The sequence below is a fragment of the Camelus dromedarius genome, chromosome 10 (assembly GCF_036321535.1).
Source record: "Camelus dromedarius isolate mCamDro1 chromosome 10, mCamDro1.pat, whole genome shotgun sequence".
NCBI classification, from domain to species: domain Eukaryota; kingdom Metazoa; phylum Chordata; class Mammalia; order Artiodactyla; family Camelidae; genus Camelus; species Camelus dromedarius.
The window spans coordinates 17,708,823-17,728,720 of record NC_087445.1 but is presented as its reverse complement, the minus strand read 5'-3'; the positions used below and the strand labels follow the sequence as shown (position 1 = coordinate 17,728,720).

At 34.4% G+C, this 19,898-nt stretch overlaps 1 pseudogene; it reads right to left on the bottom strand.

The window, feature by feature from the left end:
• Positions 1-17,394: 17,394 nt before the first annotated feature.
• On the bottom strand, positions 17,395-18,368 carry LOC105092863 (GTP-binding nuclear protein Ran-like; annotated as a pseudogene).
• Between the last annotated feature and the right edge of the window lie 1,530 nt (positions 18,369-19,898).

Below are 19,898 nucleotides of genomic sequence, written 5' to 3'. Positions count from 1 at the left end.
GATGAAATAAAAGGTATAACTATTAAGGAGGAAGAAGTAAAATTGTCTTCATTCATGTATAACAGCATTGTTTACATAGAAAATCCTAACAAAACCAACAATAATAATAATAATAACAACAACAACAATAATAATAATTCTACTAGAACTAATAAGTGAATTTAGCAATGTGATAGTAACCTAATCATACCTATGTTTAAAAGTGGATTCAACACTGCACCAAGCCATTGGCACGTCCATTTTCACTATGTTCAATGTATTTTTTTATTGTTTGCCTCCTTTTGTGAAAATATAAAATTTCACAAGGGCTGATGTCTTTTATCTGTTTGCTTCACTAATGTATCACCAGCTCCAGGAGCAATACCTGATAAGTGATAAACACAGTAAATACTGAATTTAAATGGTCTATATTTACGATTAAAAAGCATGGTAATGGAAAGGAATAGTTTTATCTTCACAAAAGGAATTAAACTGGTGAATGAATCATACCAACTCCAATTGCTTGCTCTTCTTTTGCTATGAATCAGTTTTATAAGGCTTCAGAGTTAGTTATAGATGTTTCCTTGAATCTGGCCTATGTGGTTATAATTTCCTTGAGTCTTTTTTTGACTTTGAACACAGAGTGTGTGTATTGTTTCACAGGAGTGCTGGACAATTGTCACAGTGAAAAAAAAAACTCAAAATAAAACCTAGTTATAGTTTCTTGACAGAATAAGCCATCTTAAATTTTAGTGTGTATGTAGTTCAATTAGTTCTATCCTTATTTTCTGATTGATTTCTTTCTGCAGTTGGACAAGACTCCTTAAGGGTCATTGAGTTAAAATTTTTTTTAAAGAAATAATACTCAAATGACTCCATTATTTCCTGAGTTGTCATGGATATACTGAGTTGTTTAAATAGGTCTTGGTGATTTTTGAGAATCTATTTAAAAGAGAGAGTATGTGTGTAACTTTGTGTGTGTGTGTGTGTGTGTGTGTGTGTGTATGTTTCTAAATGCATTTACAAAGTTAAATTATTCTCACTTTCAGGTCAAGCTCTCAAAAGAATTCACTACTTTGCCATAATTATCTACATAAGTTATTATTTAACCTAACGCTTGTTCATTTTGAAGATTGCTTATAAATGAACATCTCCTTTGGTACTCACAGGGAAGAGTTGCAGAGATTACACAGTAGTTACGAAATCCGTACTGGGAATGTCAACCTCATTGTGAAAGAAGATTTTTTTTTTTAAGAATATAGATCTGTGAGGATGACTGACTTTTCCAAATGCATATATTGCTTGAGATTGGAAAGACAGTGATAAAGAAAGTTATTTGACTCTTGTCAGAGTGATGAATTTGGACAATAAAGGAAAAAATATAAAAATTGACATGGGAAATATTTAGAAAGTTTCAGCAATATAGTTACAGATGCTTATTGGTGAACTTCACAGCACCTCCAATTTTGCATTCATGTCCACAGAAAAAGCCATATTTTCATGTCAGGCCATTTGTCACTTTAAAAATAGTTCACCTATATCACATAAAATACATTTCTTTCAAACAGACTTTCCACTTCGAAAGCCCCTTGCCATTTAGTCCCATTTGCACTAATATGCTTACATATTAAATGGCTAATAATTTGGAGGGCACATATGTAAAATGATGGATCCCTGATTTACCAAGTAGATTCATGAACCTGACTCAAACAATGTTACTTTGCCAATGCAATACTTATGCTTTAGAATTATTTGTTTCATCATATTTTATCAGACATATGAAGTAATGTGAAGTAAAGTCAATTCCCAAAAGTGGTTTGCTAGACTCTTAATTTTAAATTGCTTTCTCTCAGACACAGGCTCCCAGACACCAAGAACAGGCTATATAGCTTTGTTTTTAAACCAGCACAGAACAGTTTTCACTACAGAAATTTATCAGTAAACCATTGAGGTTTGAAGAAAAGAAATACCTTACCTAATCAAGTATTTGCAAGTATAGGAAGAAGGAAAAGGATTTCTAAGAACCCTGCATATATGCATAAAAAATGCATACAAGTACATATGTCTGTAAATCTGATACGTCCCTATCATATTGGTATGCTGGCTCATTATTTAATCTTTCAGGTCTTATTGTCTATGTTGTCATCCATTTCCTTGAGAGTGAAAATCTCATACTATTAAAATGTACTGTTATTTATCTGATAGTCTAAACTGCTGAGTCAGTGACCAGCTTTCCATGTTTACCTTTCTGTGTGACCTGGGATCTATGCTGGGTCCCACTGTGTCTGAGACTGGCATTCTCCCTAGTGCTTTTGCCTTTTTAACTGGAGAATGCCTGCTCCATTAACAGAGGACTATGCTCCAGATTATGCTCCATTGGGAAAATCCAAAATGCAGCCGTTCAGAGTGAAAAAGCTGCATTTACAGGGACTCTGTAACTCAAGGACTTTGGGTTCAATGGAGTTATAATTGGCTTTCAATTTCAGGTATAGGTCAGGTATAGTGTTGTTAACCCCCACTGAAAGGGGGTGCAAATGAAAAAGCCCTCACTTTTAACTCAATCAGACTTCAGTCTTGATCTTCCAAATTATAGCGTACTTGGTAAATTCTGCTATTGTTTTGATCTGTAATCCATGAATTTCACTTATTAATCCAAGTATTTTATTTATTTAGTAAGTGATTTAGTAAATCAACAATTATTAATTGAGTGATTACTATGTTTATGTAGTATTCTGGGCACTGGAGGTGCAGTAGTGAACAAAACAGACCAAACCCCTACTCTTGAGTACTTGCTTTCTGATAGGAATATTGACTTACTTTCTCATGAAAGAGAGTTACAAGTCAACTCTAAATTATGGCCCTTAGTCTTGCCCCAGCTGTCCTATAACTAGCAGTAAACTCTTAGCCATATTAATGTTTATTATGCTTTTATATATTTATAGTGCTAATGTAAGATTTTCTTTGTGTTTGATGCTTTGATCATTTGAATAGTTTTTGGAGGACTGACTCTGGAAGAATGGACTTCAGTTTTCACAGAAGGAAGAACAAATATCATTTGAACTTAACTTGAGTAAGGTATGTAGAGTCATAATTTTCTGTACCTAACTGGGTCAAAAATATAAGATTATTTTACTCATTGTAAAGATATTCCTGTTCTGTTTCTTTCATTTTCCTGTGACTCTTTCCTTCTTCCGCATTGAATGGCAATTTCTAGTATAGATCAGGATTATTTCTATAAGAAAATCAGAAAATATTTAGGCTTAATGTTTTAACTATTAAAAATATAATACATGATAATTTCCACAAAAATTATGTCAGCCCATACCTTACAGTATGAATTCATTTTATTGACAGATATGCCTGCTGTATGCTTATGCTAATTTATTAGATCAGGTATATGTCAACACTGTTGTGTAGAAAGTGCCAATACAATATATGAGACATTCACTTTCAAAAGTAACACTGATAATTATTGACCAAGTAAATGTAACCATCAAAAACAGAAACTGTCCTCAACTATACAGAAATAAGTTCCATAGTGAGAAAAAGAAAATAAACACCCAGGCTGCCAAAGTCTACTTCCCAGGTCCAAACCAGTGACAGTGTTGAGATATTCTGGAAATTAAAGCTGTATTATATTGAATCTTTTGTAAGAGTGTCAGGATATTTTTGGCTTATGGATAGACTACCAACAAAATGTAATAGAAAACAACACAGTCTTTTTCCTTCCTATGTAGGGGAAAACCTAGTTCTTCCCCACTGTGCATTTCTTCTCTGTCTGTCTCCTTTCCTGCGCACACAGAACACTTCACTTCTGACACTTCTGGTCTCCACAAGTGTGGAGGTTTTTCCCCACAATGAGAAATTCTGTGTCAGCAGCAGAGTGTCCAAGAATTTAACTCACTTCTGACTCTATCCACCTGGAGTTAGCATCAGATTACACATGTTAAGGACTCAGTACCACAAATTTTTCCTCCCCCAATGCTACCCCCAATCCCTTCAGACACCAGTCAAAAGTCCAGGTTGTTACCTGCACTTCTGACCAACCAGCTATATAGATCGGCAGTTCTGACAAGGTTCCAGTAACCCCTTCTTGGGTTTCATTAATTTGTTAGAGAGGCTCACAGAATTCAGGGAAGCACTTAGTTATGTTTACCAGTTTATTAAGGGATATGATAAAGAATACAGATGAACAGCCAGAGAAAGAGATGCATAGGGCAAGGTCTGGAAGGATAGAGATTCGGTTCCCATGGAGTTGGAGTGCCTCATCCTCCTGGTGTGGATACTTCTACTAACCTGCAAGTTCTCCAAACACCATGCTTTTTGAGATTTTATGGAGGCTCCTTAATTAGGAATGATCAACTGTTAACTCCATTTCCAGCCTCTCTCCCCTCTCTGGAGAATGGGGGGTGGGGCTGAAAATTCCCAGCTTCTTATCATGGCTTGGTCTTTCTGATGACGAGTCCTCATTCAGGAGCCATTCAGAAGCCCACCCAGAGTCACTCAAAAGAGCAAAAGATGCTCCTAGTGTTATCACTTAGGAAATTTCAAGGGTTTCAGAGGCTCTGTGCCAAGAACTGGGGGCAGAGGCCAATATATAGCCTTTCTGTTATCTAACATAAAATCATTTCCAATATTAGAATCGACTCTTCTTAACAAAATGTTATAGTGTTTCCCTTTTTCATTGTTTTTAATGGGTCAGAATTTGGCAAAGTGAAGAAGAGGCATAATATTAGTGCTTGTCAGGGACAATGAAATAAAATCCTCTCAGTGTGGGTAGGGGTATATATAGCATCAAAAAGGAAGCACCAGCATAACCAAATTTTACCAAAATGGTTAACAGAACAGAAAACAATGGAAAATGCAAGAACAATCAGTGTGATGACTCAAACAATTTCCTAATAACTCAGGCTGATAAAGCATCATATGTATAAATATTATCTTCTGGTTTGGGAAGAGGGTGATTTAGGAAGGGCAGTCCCTTGCCTTATCTATTGTGGATTGATCTTTTAAGGGGAAGATATTTTTAAGATGAATTAATATCTGCTATATTATTTGAATAATAATATTTATATAGAATTCTGTTACAATGCTTTCATAGTCATCAGTTCTTTTGAGAGATCTCTGAGTTAAAGCAAGGGAAGTATTGTTATTCTGAAATTTGTGAAAGTAATTGGCCCAGCAAGAATTGGGGCAGAGATTCATATCTAAGCCCACCTTCCATCACAATGCCATATGTTCCCATACATTTGCTATTGTGTTTGGGAAGCTTAATATGTACGTGTTAATGGTACTCAGGACACACCCGCAGCTTCAAATTCTTATTCTAGGAGCAAAGGTGGCAAAGGACACAGCAGTAATAGGTATTTGAGGGATCTTCATGGGACTGCAAACAGTAAGAACTACCTGAAATTGAACCCATATATATATATACAGAGCAGTCACAAGAGCACCAGTGTTGCATAATAATCTCATTTCCTTTTACTCAAACAAAACAAAACAAAGCAACCAAAAGCAATGAATCCAATGTCTCTCTGAAATTTTTAAAGATATCTTTTTCTACAGTGTCCTGAAAGTTCATTCATTTTAATGGTTCTCTATTTTGAAAACCCACAGTGTTTAAGTATGGAATTTTCTTTCCTAGGATAATTTACCTCTTAACAGGTCCATTGTTTTCTCCTTCTCTAGTGCCAATTAATCAGAAATTGTGCTCCCTGCAATGACTGAATTTTACTTTTCTGCTATGTTTTGCAGCCCTTACCTTTCTGGTAGTCCACTTTAGGATTATTTCTTAGCTACACAGTTTGAGCTTTTCATTAAGTTTTTATACTTCTGCTTAAAATTAAAATTACTTACTTAAAATTTCCAAGGCTATAGTTTACTCTCTGTTTGTTCCTTGGCAATAACTTCTGTTCTTATTGCATGGATACAATATCTTCCTGTCTTGATGAGAATTTTAATGATAATTATTTGCAAAATTCTTCTGCCCCCATTGTTTTTGCATCGTTTCATTTATTTTTGTTATTGTCATGTTTATGTGAGGCTTTTTCAACGTGAATTTTGGTCTGTGCTTCGTATTCATCCTTAAAAATGAAGCACTACAAAGCTTTTTAGACTTGCCATGTATATGAGTAAAAGAAAATCTATATTTGTCTACTCACATAACGCTTCTGAGACCGAATATGTGGGGCTTTCACACCAAGAAATTCTTCATCTCTTAGCAGACATCAGCTGGGTATCCTGCAATTTAATTCATTCTGTCGCTAACTACCAATTAATGCAGACCCCAAAGGTTAGAGGCTCAGTCCCACAAAACTGTCCCCCACTTTAGAGTTCAATCATAAATCTATAAGAGCAGTACAAAATATTAAGTATTTCAAGATAAACTTAATAGTAAGAGTGCAAAAAAGTTATGACAAAACATGATTGAAAGACACGGAGATAAATGCAGTCATCCTTATGTTAATTATAAATTGAATTCAATCCAAATTAAAATACTAACAAGTTTGATTTTTCAATCAGACTAGAGAATTTGATACTAAAATTTACATAGAAAAACTAACCTTCAAGAATAGTCATGAAAATGCTAAAAACAAAAAGCTGTGGTAGTGTACTAGCCTCCCAAACATTAAAATATGCAATAAAACCTCCGTCATTCAAACAGTATGTTACTTGTGCCTGAGTAGACGGAAAAGAGTAGAACTGAATAAGAAGTCCACAAATAAACGCAAGTACATACAGATAATTAATATATAATGAAGTTGACATCTCAAGTCACTGGGGCAAAGATGAACTTAAAAAACAAACAAATAAAAAACCAAAAATACAACTAGAACCGTGGCAAATGGTTAGCCACTGAAAAAAAATGAAATTAGATCCGTACCTCATATCATACAAAAGAATAAACTTTAAATGTATCAGGGATCTAAAGGTAAAATAATATTAGTAATGAAATTATGCCAATGCTAGAAGAAAACATGGATGAATTATTTGATGACATAGATGTAGAAGATGGCTTTTTATGACTCAAAATCCAGATGCAATGAATGAAAAGACTGACAAATTTGACTGTATAAAAATATTTCTTTGAAAGCTTCCATAGCAAAAACCACAGACAAGTAAGGCAAAAGGAAATAGAAAGACTAGGGGAAATTTTTGGCACTATATATCATGTGAAAGAGCTAATATCATTACTATATGAAGAACATTTACATGGTGAGGAGAAATAGACCTTTCCAACAGAAAAAAATGGGCAAAGACATTAACAAACCATTCACTATATATTTATATAACATATGAAAAAACGTTTAATCTTAGTCATAGTTGGATATGTAAATAAACACTGTAGGGATATATTTATAAGATACCGCTTTGGCAAAAGTTAAAATGCGTATTAGTAAATTCCTGATAAAGTCACTAAAATTAGTAATTTTCTGTTACAGTAGTTGCAGAGTACAAGGACTCTCTCATACATTTACTTTTGATTCTACATTTTCACTTTTTGAATTTACTCTGAATATATACTTCCACATATGTATGCAAAAGGTAACCGATTACAGCATTATTTGTAATTGCAAAGGATTGAAAATGAAATGAATGACCATACATAGAAAAGTAATTGAATCAACTCTAGTACACAAAACAAAATGCAATGCAACTATATAAAAATTTAAGGCATAGGTCTGTGAACTGATACAAAGGGATTTTCAAGATACATATTCTTAGGAGGAAGAATGCAAAAGGTGAAAGGATATCTATATGGCTATATTTTTCATAAGAAAGAAATAAGAAAATATATGTATATATAGTATTTAAGGTCTAAATATGTATAATATATGTATAAACATATATATGTATATTATAGTATGTATCAAATATGTAAATATGTTTCTATTTGATCTTTTTTTTTTAATAAAGAAGTGAACAGAAAGGGTAAACAGAAAGAATAGGCCAGAAATGAATGAGATTGGGTTTCCTGTAGGATATGGGGGGAAATAGGTTAAAAATGACAGAAACATTAAAATGGGAAAGATTGGATGCTAGAAAGTGACATTTGATATGAATTCATAAGATACAATTATCTGAGATGCATTTTTAATCAGTCACTCTAGCTGCTGATTAGCAGCTTTGAAAAAGGATTTCTTTAAAGAAATCTTTAAAACTAGAGACTACAGGGAATTTTTTGGATTGCCTGTGGATTTGATATTATCCTTGATAATCAGGAACTCTGTGTCTTCTTGGGATACAGATGAACAAGCAAAACTCTGTAAGTCAGGAGTCAGCTTCTGTAAATGTGGCCTTACATATTTATTTTAGATTTTATGAGAAATTTGATTTATCACATGTTCTTGTATCTACTGTTATAAATTTGTTATATTGTCGCTTAATTTTTAAAGTTTATTTCTAAAAACTGCAATATGTTAAATATATATATAAATGTTTGATTTTAAAAGGAGATTTTCATTAAAACATTTTCTTCTCACCCAGTCTTCAGAGGCATAGTAACATGCAAAGGTAGTTTTGAGGTATAGCTAAAAAAAGAAAAAGAGAGAGAAAGGGGTTGTTTCTAAGTATTCTATTCTAGGTAAAAGAGATAAATTTCTTGAAAGGAGAATAAGGTTATTCAAGAAGATTTTCTAAATAAAGATTGTTAGACCAATGGTAAAGATTATAGGAATCATTTTGAACTAGTTTTACTCCTCTTGGAATTTAAAAATCAAGCCGTTAAAATTAACAATTTCAGTGCTAACAGTGAATGCCTGTTAAAATGAAGCAGTTAATCACCAGGAATAGCATACTAAAACTGTTAATTTGTAGATTTGAAGCTTCCTTTTAATTAGAGCTGCAGGAAAAGTTTCTTGTTCAAAGTGAATCTGAGATCTCATGGCTCTCTGTCACAGTTGTGAAATTTCACAAAGAAAAGTCCTTTTAGAGGGGAGGGCTGGTGATGAAGGGAAATGCTTGATTTCAGAGAATAAACTTATTTGTTTTCTCTTGGCCTTTAAAAATAACCCATAACTGAATGACAATGCTTTTTATTTCTGGGCAGTGACAAAAACCATTAGACTGTGTTAGCATACTGGAAAGTGACTGGGTTACATCTAGGTGATATAAATATTAAAAAAGAAAGCAAGAAGACATTTCTAGAAACAAGATGTAAAAGCTACCATCATGGAAGTAGCTTTTAGAAATAAGAGAGTTGTTCATAACAGTGGATTTTGATATTAGTAGTTTTTGGTTCCTGAGTCCAATTCTCTGACCTGAACTCTCTGTAGGATTACCTGCAGAGGTTGGTAAAATGCAGTTTCCTTGGCCATTGAAGAGATTCTGATTCAGTCCGTTTGAGGATAGCCAGGGATCTCCATTTTAGTGTTCATCCTAAGACAGGTTTACGCAGACTTCAGAGACTGACTTTGAAAAATGCTTCCTCTGATTCAAGCATGCTTTTACCCTCTGGTGAGTTCTCTGTATGGAAGAGGAGAAACAGCAGAAATCAGAGGACAGTGTAGAAACTACATTCATAAATAAATGACCATCACAACTATGATGGAATTTATAAGTACCAAGAGGTAAAAACAGCAATATACAAAAGAAATGAAGCCTTTTTATTATAGATACATTTATACATCAACTAATTTTAAATAAAACATGTGCAGTGAAAATGGGCAACCAAAAAAAAAAAACAAAAACCCAGCAACAAGAGAAAATTAAATCAAGCTTCCTCATACTATTGAGCCCAAACATGGACTTCTAATTATATTTACTAATAAAGTAATAACAAAGATTTTGTACATATGTGTATTAGACATTTTATCACTCTGTGCCTTACCAGATGAAAACATGTTTCAGGGTTCTCTGGTCTAGCACAATATTTGGAATATAGCAGACATTCTGTAAATGTTTTTCAAATGTGATCAATTTCCATTAATATTCCATGGTTTTAATTTCTCCCCACATGTTACAACCGCAGCTAAAATCCCCAACTGCAGGCACCTACCATGGCAGTAATGGCAGTATAGTCTGCTAGATAAAGATGCAAGCCCAGAGTCAACCAGACTTAGTTGCTAAAATTTACCTGCTATGTGTAACTACTCATGCAATTAATTGCTTCACTTTTCTAAGTCTCAGAATTCTTAATTATAAAATCAAATAATAAAAATATATACATCAAAGTATGTTTCATTAATTAAATGAGCATTGTGTCATATAATGCATAATAAATATAAATTACTCCCTGCAACAGCTATATGCAGTTATAAAATTTTTATTTGCTGAAGATAAACTTAAAATCTTAATCATATATATGCTACAGTATTTATTATGTTGATGATTTTCATAAGTAAATGCTACAAGTAATTCTTAGTGAAACTGCAATTTATATTTATTGACAAACACAACTCACATACACATGTGAATGCATATACACACATACCACAACATATGTCCAGTAATTTTTTATATATAATAATAACTAAAACTGCTAACATCTGTATTGAGATGTCATTGACATAAAATAAGCTATACATATTATGTTTACAATTTGATAAATTTTGTAGCACATGTATACATGTGTGAAATATTTGCAGTAATCAGAACAAATGCATCATCCCCAAAAGTTTCTATATGCCCCTCTCAAATCCCCCTTCCCTTATTTATTCTTACATATCTGTAGAATCTATGTTTATGTCTCTTATTTCATTGCTGATTTTTAAATTTTGTGTTTTTTAAAAATTCTCTCCAGATTAATATGACTAGAGATTTATCAGTTTTATTGATCTTTTCTAAGAATCAACTTCCTGATGTCATGGATTTTTTTTTTTTCCTACTGAATTGTATTTTCTACTTCTTTGATTTCTTTGTAGTTAAAATACCTTTATTTAGTAGTTTCCTAAGGTGAAAGTTTAGATCAGTCATCTTTAGATGATTATTTTCTAATTTAAGCTTTAAATGCTATAAATTTCCTTCTAAACACTTACTTAGCTACATTTCACAAATTTTGAAATGTTTTCTTTTGGGGAGATCAAATGTAGTCTTCATCTTAGAGATAATTTATCCCCACTTTTTCATGTGGCCTTCTGTAGTCTCTACCTAATTCTGTAAAATCAGTGAGGGTTCTCCACTCTAGCTTGGTGGGAACATAAATGATTCCTACCTCTGTGTTTGCTCTGGGAATTGTTTCCATACAGGAACCCTATTAAGTATTCTTTCCTCATAAGTTATTCTTATCCAACAAAGTTGTATTTTACCCTCTGGTTGTACAAACTTGTATCCAAGCGAAGGTTCAGTGGGACCTATGCAGATTTCTGGACTTTTTAGATATGTAGTGATTGCATATGCATGTAAACTATAAAGTAAAAATATACTTTTTGATCTTATTGATTTAGCCACTGTAGGTTTCAAGTAAGGAAATAGTTGAAGTCCCATTAAAAATGTCTTCAGATGAGAGCAAGTATGTCATAAACAACTAAGCAAACCATTACTCTTCCCCTTTAAAAGTGTCTGGTACCGCTGCTGTCATCGAATCTGTATGGTTTCATTCTTACATGTATTTGAACTTACACTTCACTCCCCAAAGTGTCTCCCTTTCTCCATTCTTCAGTGGACTATCTCCTCTACTTAAGTGCTGGATAAAGCAATAGCTCAGTGTGACCCTAAACATATGCATGAATCCCTGCCCAGAGTATCTCCTCTGTGATACTTAAGAGTGAAAAATAATGTAAATGTTACATAATAGAAAGTCTTAATTGGCCTTAAAATTTATGAATAGCTTAGTGCATTTTTCCTTTCTTTTATATCCCAGCCCTCTATTCTGCCAAGGCAAAGCAAGTTATAACCGCATCAGAGAGACAGTTAAGATCTCCTCTAATCCTAAGAGATTTTGGCATGGATATCTCCTTTTAAGAAAATGGTTTTCAGACACTCCATTTCTATTTGGGCTTCATGTTTAGAGCTGCTCTCCTTTAAGAATGGGTTCCCTCTTTTTTTTTTTTTTTTTTTTTTTTTTAGAAGACCTGTTCCTATGGGTTTGTAGAGTTATATTTCCCTCTAGAGCTTTTGGTCTTCATCAATTTTGTCTTCTTTAGTTTTCTTTTTCTTTGATAGATTGACAAGATTGTCCAAGGTGCAGAACATTTTTGTACTGAGGAAGCTCATCCATGATGTCCCCATCTTTCCTGGATGAAATAGTATTGTGTTAGGATAGAATCCTGATTCCTTCTACCACAAAATACTTCAAGTGGATGAGACAACGTTAAGCCACAACACCTTCAGTGTGCAATAGCACCACTCATTTTAGGCAAGATTATTCCCTTTTCAGTGCATTCTTCTTCACCATTTCTCACATCTGCTCTATTCTTGGGCTCTATGCTTTCTAAGAGATAATTTCTGTTTGTGCGTTATTCCCTAAATGAGCGTCTCTGTCACAACTCCAAAATATTTTTATCATTTATTGCAATTTTAAGGAACCTAGAATTTTTTCTTGGAAGGAGATAACCACTTTTATATTTTTGTTACCATTTGCTTAGAGAATGCTTCTTGCAATATACTTCATTCCCACACAATGAATCATTTAAGTGGCCCATGTTTTATTTTGTTTTCATTTTGGAGCTTATTCAAAGGGAAAAATACCTAATACAATTTTATAGATTGAAAGAATTTTTATTCACTATAATTTGCCACATGATGAAATTGATGGATAATTTATAGTATTAGAACTGAGTGTTATTTTTAAGAAGTCACTTCCAGATTTTCTCAGGGAGAAAATTTGTCTTTTTTGGATGTATTTTAGTGGATCTATTTGGTGTGAACTTGAGGCTGAGTATATCCTAAAAGACTGAGATGAGACAAAAAAAAGTAGATAAAATGTATTTTGGGGGGCTAATATACAAATATGATGAATATGATTTTGGGTGAGTAGCTGTGATTTAGCAAGCCTGGGATGATAGAAAATGAACTAAAAGTGTGCAGTAGGCCAGGATTTTACATGAAGGAATGAGTTGCGTAAAACTTTTGAGGAAAGAAATGACAAAGGAATTTTTAAGACTATGAATTAATGATACTAGTAATGTTACTATGCTGCAGTCTAGCAATGTGATGTTAGTTCTGTTATGTCAAAAAATCGGTAATTACCTCACAGCAAGTCTTATGCTACTACTCTTTATAAAAGGGAAAAATTGGGATCTAATAGAATGAAGAAATGTGGAAAAATAAAACAGGCACAGGTTCAAAGAATTCATCAAGACTGATTTGAAAAAGAGGTACCCTGCAGAAACAAACCCCCTGCCACTCTAAACATAAATAAATAAATAAACCTTCTGATATTGGAAGAAACACTAAATCTTTCACTTAAGAAGTTTCAGTCAAATTTAATCAAAATTTCTAAAGACAAAATGTCTTTGTTAAAAGATAATAAGCAACTAAGACTACCTTGGTCTTCTGTGGTGTCTAAGAGCTTTAATACATAATTTTTCCTCACTCAGTGTATTTTTAGAGTCTCCCATTAATTGATTTTAAGCCATGTGGTTAAACATAAGCATGGAAATGTGTTACTAGAGCTTGCTGAGGACACTTTAATAATATGGATCTTAAAGAAATGTTTACATTCTAGGAGTCAAATGAACATACCATTGTTGTATTTGCAGACTTAGTTGTCTTTAGTATTAGTAAATAAATGTAAGTGACTACAAATAATAGTGGCATCTAAACTCTATCCATAAAGACTATTCTTCATTTTATAGACACAATCAATGTCTTTGTTTTCCAGTCACCTTTCAAACTCTGTAACTTTACATCTCAGCTTTCTCCTAAGATTCAAATTTTTATTTATAGCTTTAAAGTCAACACAGTTAAAGTTGAAATCATATCTTCTCTGATTCCCGTAAGCTTGCACCTCTTTTCAGTTTTCTAATTATGCTAATAATGTCATCATTTACTCATTACTAAACTGTAAAACATGGCCTCATTCTCTCTATTCCTCTAGCCATTTGTATCATCTCCGTATCAGGTGATTATCAAGTCCTAAAGTATCTGTTTCTGCTCTCCTTTGCCACTACCTAGGCTCATACTTCCTAACTTTATCTCACCTCCAGTATATCCTTTTCATGATCATATTAGAACACAAACCTGATTGTTATTCTTATCAAAGAAAAGCTTGCCTTTCACTATAATATTAAGAAAAACAGTGTAAGATTATATTTTGATAATATTTACCAACCTATTACTTTAATATATTATAATATCATCATATAATACCTCTCTAAACATTCTAAGCACAACGTATTTATTCTTATTTTCATACTACACCCTGATATTCTTTTCTCCCTTTACTGTGTAATTTCTACTTATTCTTAAATGCTGAGTTAAAATTATACTACCCCTCTAAAACAAGATATCTGTTTCACTAGCAAATAAAAAAATAGCTGCTACTGATTACTATATTAACTTAGAATCTGTTAGAGTATACAGATCTCCCAAATGACAAGCTACTTTAGATTTAGTTATGTTTTACATGAATTCATAGCATATTTTTTAAACATTTTTTATTGATTTATAATCATTTTACAATGTTGTGTCAAAAATTCCAGTGTAGAGCACAATTTTTCAGTTATACATGAACATATATATATTCATTGTCACATTTTTTTCTCTGTGAGCTACCATAAGATCTTGTGTATATTTCCCAGTATAATCTTGTTTACCTATTCTACAATTTTGAATTCCCGTCTGTCTCTTCCCACACTTCACCCCCTGGGTAACCACAAGTTTGTATTCTATGTCTATGAGTCTATTTCTGTTTCATATTTATGCTTTGTCTGTTTTTGTTTTTGTTTTTGAGATTCCACATATGAGCGATCTCATACGGTATTTTTCTTTCTCTTTCTGGCTTACTTCACTTAGAATGACATTCTCCACGAGCATCCATGTTGCTGCAAATGGCGTTTTGTTGTCGGCTTTTATGGCTGAGTAGTATTCCATTGTATAGATATTCCACTTCTTCTTTATCCGGTTATCTGTTGATGGACATTTAGCCTGTTTCTGTGTCTTGGCTATTGTAAATAATGCTGCTATGAACATTGGGGTGCAGGTGTCATTTTGAAGTAGGGTCCCTTCTGGATATATGCCCAGGAGTGGGATTCCTGGGTCATATGGTAAGTCTATTCCTAGTCTTTTGAGGAATCTCCACACTGTTTTCCACAGTGGCTGCACCAAACTGCATTCCCACCAGCAGTGTAGGAGGGTTCTCCTCTCTCCACAGCCTCTCCAGCATTTGTCATTTGTGGACTTTTGAATGATGGCCATTCTGGCTGGTGCAAGTTGATACCTCATTGTAGTTTTGATTTGCATTTCTCTGATTATTAGTGATATTGAGCTTTTTTTCATGTGCCTATTGATCATTTGTATGTCTTCCTTAGAGAATTGCTTGTTTAGGTCTTCTGCCCATTTTTGGATTTGGTTGTTTGGTTGTTTCTTATTAAGTCATATGAGCTGCTTATATATTCTGGATATCAAGCCTTTGTCAGTTTCATCTGCAAAAATTCTCTCCTATTCTGTAGGTTGTCTTTTTGTTTTACTTATGGTTTCCTTTGCTGTTCAGAAGCTTGTAAGTTTCACTGGGTCCCATTTGTTTATTCTTGCTTTTATTTCTATTGCTGGAGTAGACTTTTCTAGGAGAACATTTTTGAGATGTATGTCAGATAATGTTTTGCCTGTATTTTCTTCTAGGAGGTTTATTGTATCTTGTCTTATGTTTAAGTCTTTGATCCATCTTGAGGTGATTTTTGTGTATGGTGTAAGGGAGTGTTCTAGCTTCATTGGTTTACATGCTGCTGTCCAGTTTTCCCAGCACCATTTGCTGAAGAGACTGTCTTTATTCCGTTGTATAATCTTGCCTCCTTTGTCAAAGATGAGTTGACCAAAAGTTTGTGGGTTCATTTCTGGGCTCTCTGTTCTGTTCCATTGCTCTATATGTCTGTTTTTGTACCAATACCATGCTGTCTTGATGACTGTAGCTCTATAGTATTGTCCAAAGTCTGGGAGAGTTATTCCTCCAGCCCCTTTCTTTCTCTTCAGTAATACTTTGGCAATTCTAGGTCTTTGATGGTTCCATATAAATTTTATTGTGATTTGTTCTAGTTCTGTGAAATATGTCCTGGGTAATTTGATAGGGATTGCATTAAATCTGTAGATTGCCTTGGGCAGTGTGACCATTTTAACAATATTGATTCTTTCAATCCAAGAGCATGGGATATCTTTCCATCTTTTAAAGTCTTCTTTAATTTTCTTCATCAGTGGTTTATAGTTTTCTGTGTATAATTCTTTCACCTCCTTGGTTAGATTTATTCCTAGGTATTTTATTACTTTGGGTGCTATTTTAAAGGGGATTGTTTCTTTATTTTCTTTTTCTGTTGATTCATCATTAGTGTAAAGAAATGCCACTGATTTTTGAACATTAATCTTGTAACCTGCTACCTTGCTGAATTCTTCAATCAGCTCTAGTAGTTTTTGTGTGGACCTTTTAGGGTTTTCTATATTTAGTATCATGTCATCAGCATATAGTGACACTTTTACCTCTTCTTTTCCAATTTGGATCCGTTTTATCTCTCTCTCTTGCCTGATTGCTGTGGCTAGGACTTCCAAGACTATGTTGAATAGGAGTGGTGATAGTGGGCATCCTTGTCTTGTCCCAGATTTTAGTGGGAAGCTTTTGAGTTTTTCACCATTGAGTACTATGCTGGCTGTAGGTTTGTCATATATAGCTTTTATTATGTTGAGATATGTTCCCTCTATACCCTCTTTGGCGAGAGTTTTTATCATAAATGGGTGTTGAATTTTATCAAATGCTTTTTCTGCATCTGTTGAGATGATCACGTGGTTTTTGTCTTTTCTCTTGTTGATGTGATGTATTACATTGATTGATTTGCATATATTGAACCACCCTTGTGTCCCTGGGATGAACCCCACTTGGTCATGATGTATAATCTTTTTTGTGTTGTTGGATTCTATTTGCTAATATTTTAGTGAGGATTTTGGCGTCTATGTTCATCAGTGATATTGGCCTATAATTCTCTTTTTTTGTAGTGTCTTTGCCTGGTTTTGGTATCAGGGTGATGGTGGCTTCATAGAATGAGTTTGGGAGTATTCCCTCCTTTTCAGTCTTCTGGAAGAGTTTGAGAAGGACTGGTATGAGTTCTTCTTTGTATGTTTAGTAGAATTCCCCCGTGAAGCCGTCTGGTCCTGGACTTTTATTTGTAGGGTGGTTTTTTATTGCTATTTCAATTTCATTTCTAGTGATCGATTTGTTCAAGTGGTCAGTTTCTTCTTTTTTTTTAAATATTTTTTTTTAGATATTTGAAATACAACTTTATTCTGATTCTAAATGAAAAGGAATGAGAATGACAGTAATAAACAAGATTTCACCACTGAATATTGTGATGTGACTGTAGCAGTCTTATATTTGAAACTCAGGGAGGAAACAACTGCGTTCGAAAACAGCTAAATATGCAGGTCCAAAAAAATGAAGCTTGTTTTTTTTTTAACTGCCACATTCACTCCAAAGCCCATTCATCTCCTTCAGCATCCCAAAGATTAAGCACATGTTCTGCTTAGCTATATGATAAAGTGGCAAACACGCTGCACCACTGACATCACAGGACAGTTGCCTATAAAACTAGACTTCTGACACTGGGCTCCAGCTTCACTTTCTCACAGGTCATCATCTTCATCCGGGAGAGCAGTTGTCTGCACAACCTCTAGATCGTGCTCATACTGTGCAGCCAGGGGTGGGTCCATGACCACCTCTGGCAGGGCCAGAGCAGGCATGGCGACGAACTCCAAGTTCGGCTCTCCGACCAGTTTTCTAGCAAGCCAGAGGAAGAGCTTTTCAAAGTTGTAGTTTTGGCAGAAATGTCATAGTACTGAAGATTCTTCTTTTGGTGAAAGACAATTGACTTTGCCTTAAATTTTCTGTCCTTTATATCCACTTTGTTGCCGCACAACACAATGGGGATGTTTTCACACACTCGCACCAGGTCTCTATGCCAGTTCGGTACATTCTTGTAAGTAACTCTCGATGTTACATCAAATATTATAATGGCACACGGAGCTTGGATATAATAGCTGTCTCTCAGTCCACCAAATTTCTCCTGACCAGCTGTGTCCCATACGTTGAACTTAATAGGCCCTCTGTTGGTATGGAACACAAGGGGATGGACCTCAACAGCCAAGGTAGGCACATACTTCTTCTCAAATTCACCAGTCAGATGATGTTTCACGAATGTAGTTTTTCCAGTGCCACCATCTCCCACCAATACAAGTTTGAACTGAACTTGAGGTTCTCCTTGGGCAGCCATCGGGATGTTATGCGGCACGGGTCCCAGCGCTGGTGCACAGCCTCCGCGGTCGGGGAGGAAGGAGAGCTCTCCGCCCAGAGCCCTGGACCCCGCAAAGCTGACTCCTCACCGCCACGGCCTCTGGGACACCCCAGCCGCCAGCCCCGCGGCCCCCGCCCCGGCACCTCTACCTTCCAGTTTCTTCTTGATTCAGTCTTGGTGGGTTGTATGTTTCCAGAAACTTGTCCATCTCCTCTAGTTTATCCAGTTTGGTTCCATTTAGCTTTTCATAATATTCCCGTATGATATTCGGTATTTCTATTTTATTTGTTGTAATTTCTTCATTTTCCTTTCTTACTTTGGTAATTTGTGCTCTCTCTTTTTTCTTCTTTGTGAGTTTGGCCAGAGGTTTGTCGATTTTATTTACTTTTTCAAAAAACCAGCTTTTGGTTTGATTGATTTTTTTCTGTGTTTTTTAAAATCTCTATTGTATTTATTTCCTCCCTGATCTTTATAATTTCCTTCCTTCTGCTGCCTTGTGGGGTTTTTGTTCTTCTTTTTCTAGTTCTTTTAGTTGGTGGGTTAAATTGTTTATTTGAGATTGTTCTTCTTGTTTGAGGAAGGCCTGTATAGCTATAAACTTCCCTCTTAGCATGGCCTTTGCTGTGTCCCATAAGTTTTGTGTGGTTGTGCTTTCATTTTCATTTGTCTCAAAGTATTTTTTAATCAGCTTTGATTTCTTCATTGACCCATTGGTTTTTTAATAGCGTATTGATTAATCTCCATGCTTTCCTTTTTTTCTTCTTTGTTTCTCTGTTGTTGGTTTCTAGTTTCATGGCATTGTGGTCAGTAAAGATGCTTGAGATAATTTCTATCTTCTTAAAATCGCTGAGGTTTCTTTTGTTCTCAAGTACATAATCAATCCTAGAAAATGTTCCATGTGCACTTGAAAAGAATGTATATCGTATTTTTGATGGGTGTAATGCTCTGAAAATATCCACGAAATCTAATTTTTCTATTGTATTATTTAGTTTCTCTGTTGCTTTATTTATTTTCTATCTGGAAGATCTGTCTAGTGTTGTTAATGTGGTGTTAAAATCTCCAACTATGATTGTATTCCCATCAATATCCCCCTTTATCTCTGTTAGTAATTGTTTTATGTATTTAGGTGCTCCTATATTGGGTGCATATATATTAACAAGTGTAATATCCTCATCTTGCATCACTCCTTTAATCATTAAAAAATGTCCTTCTTTATCTTTCTTTATGACCTTTGCTTTAAAGTCTATTTTGTCTGAAATCAGTACTGCTACACCTGCTTTTTTGGCTTTTCCATTTGCATGGAATATCCTTTTCCATCCTTTCACTCTCAATCTATATGTGTCCTTCTCCCTAAAGTGGGTCTCTTGTATGCAGCATATTGAAGGTTCTTGCTTTATTATCCAGTCTGCCACTCTATGTCTTTTGACTGGAGCATTTAGTCCATTAATATTTACAGTAATTAATGACAGATGTGTTTTTTATTCCCATTTTGAACTTATCTTTGCAGTTGATTTGGTATTTCCTCTTTGTTCCTTTCTTCTTCCTTTTGTG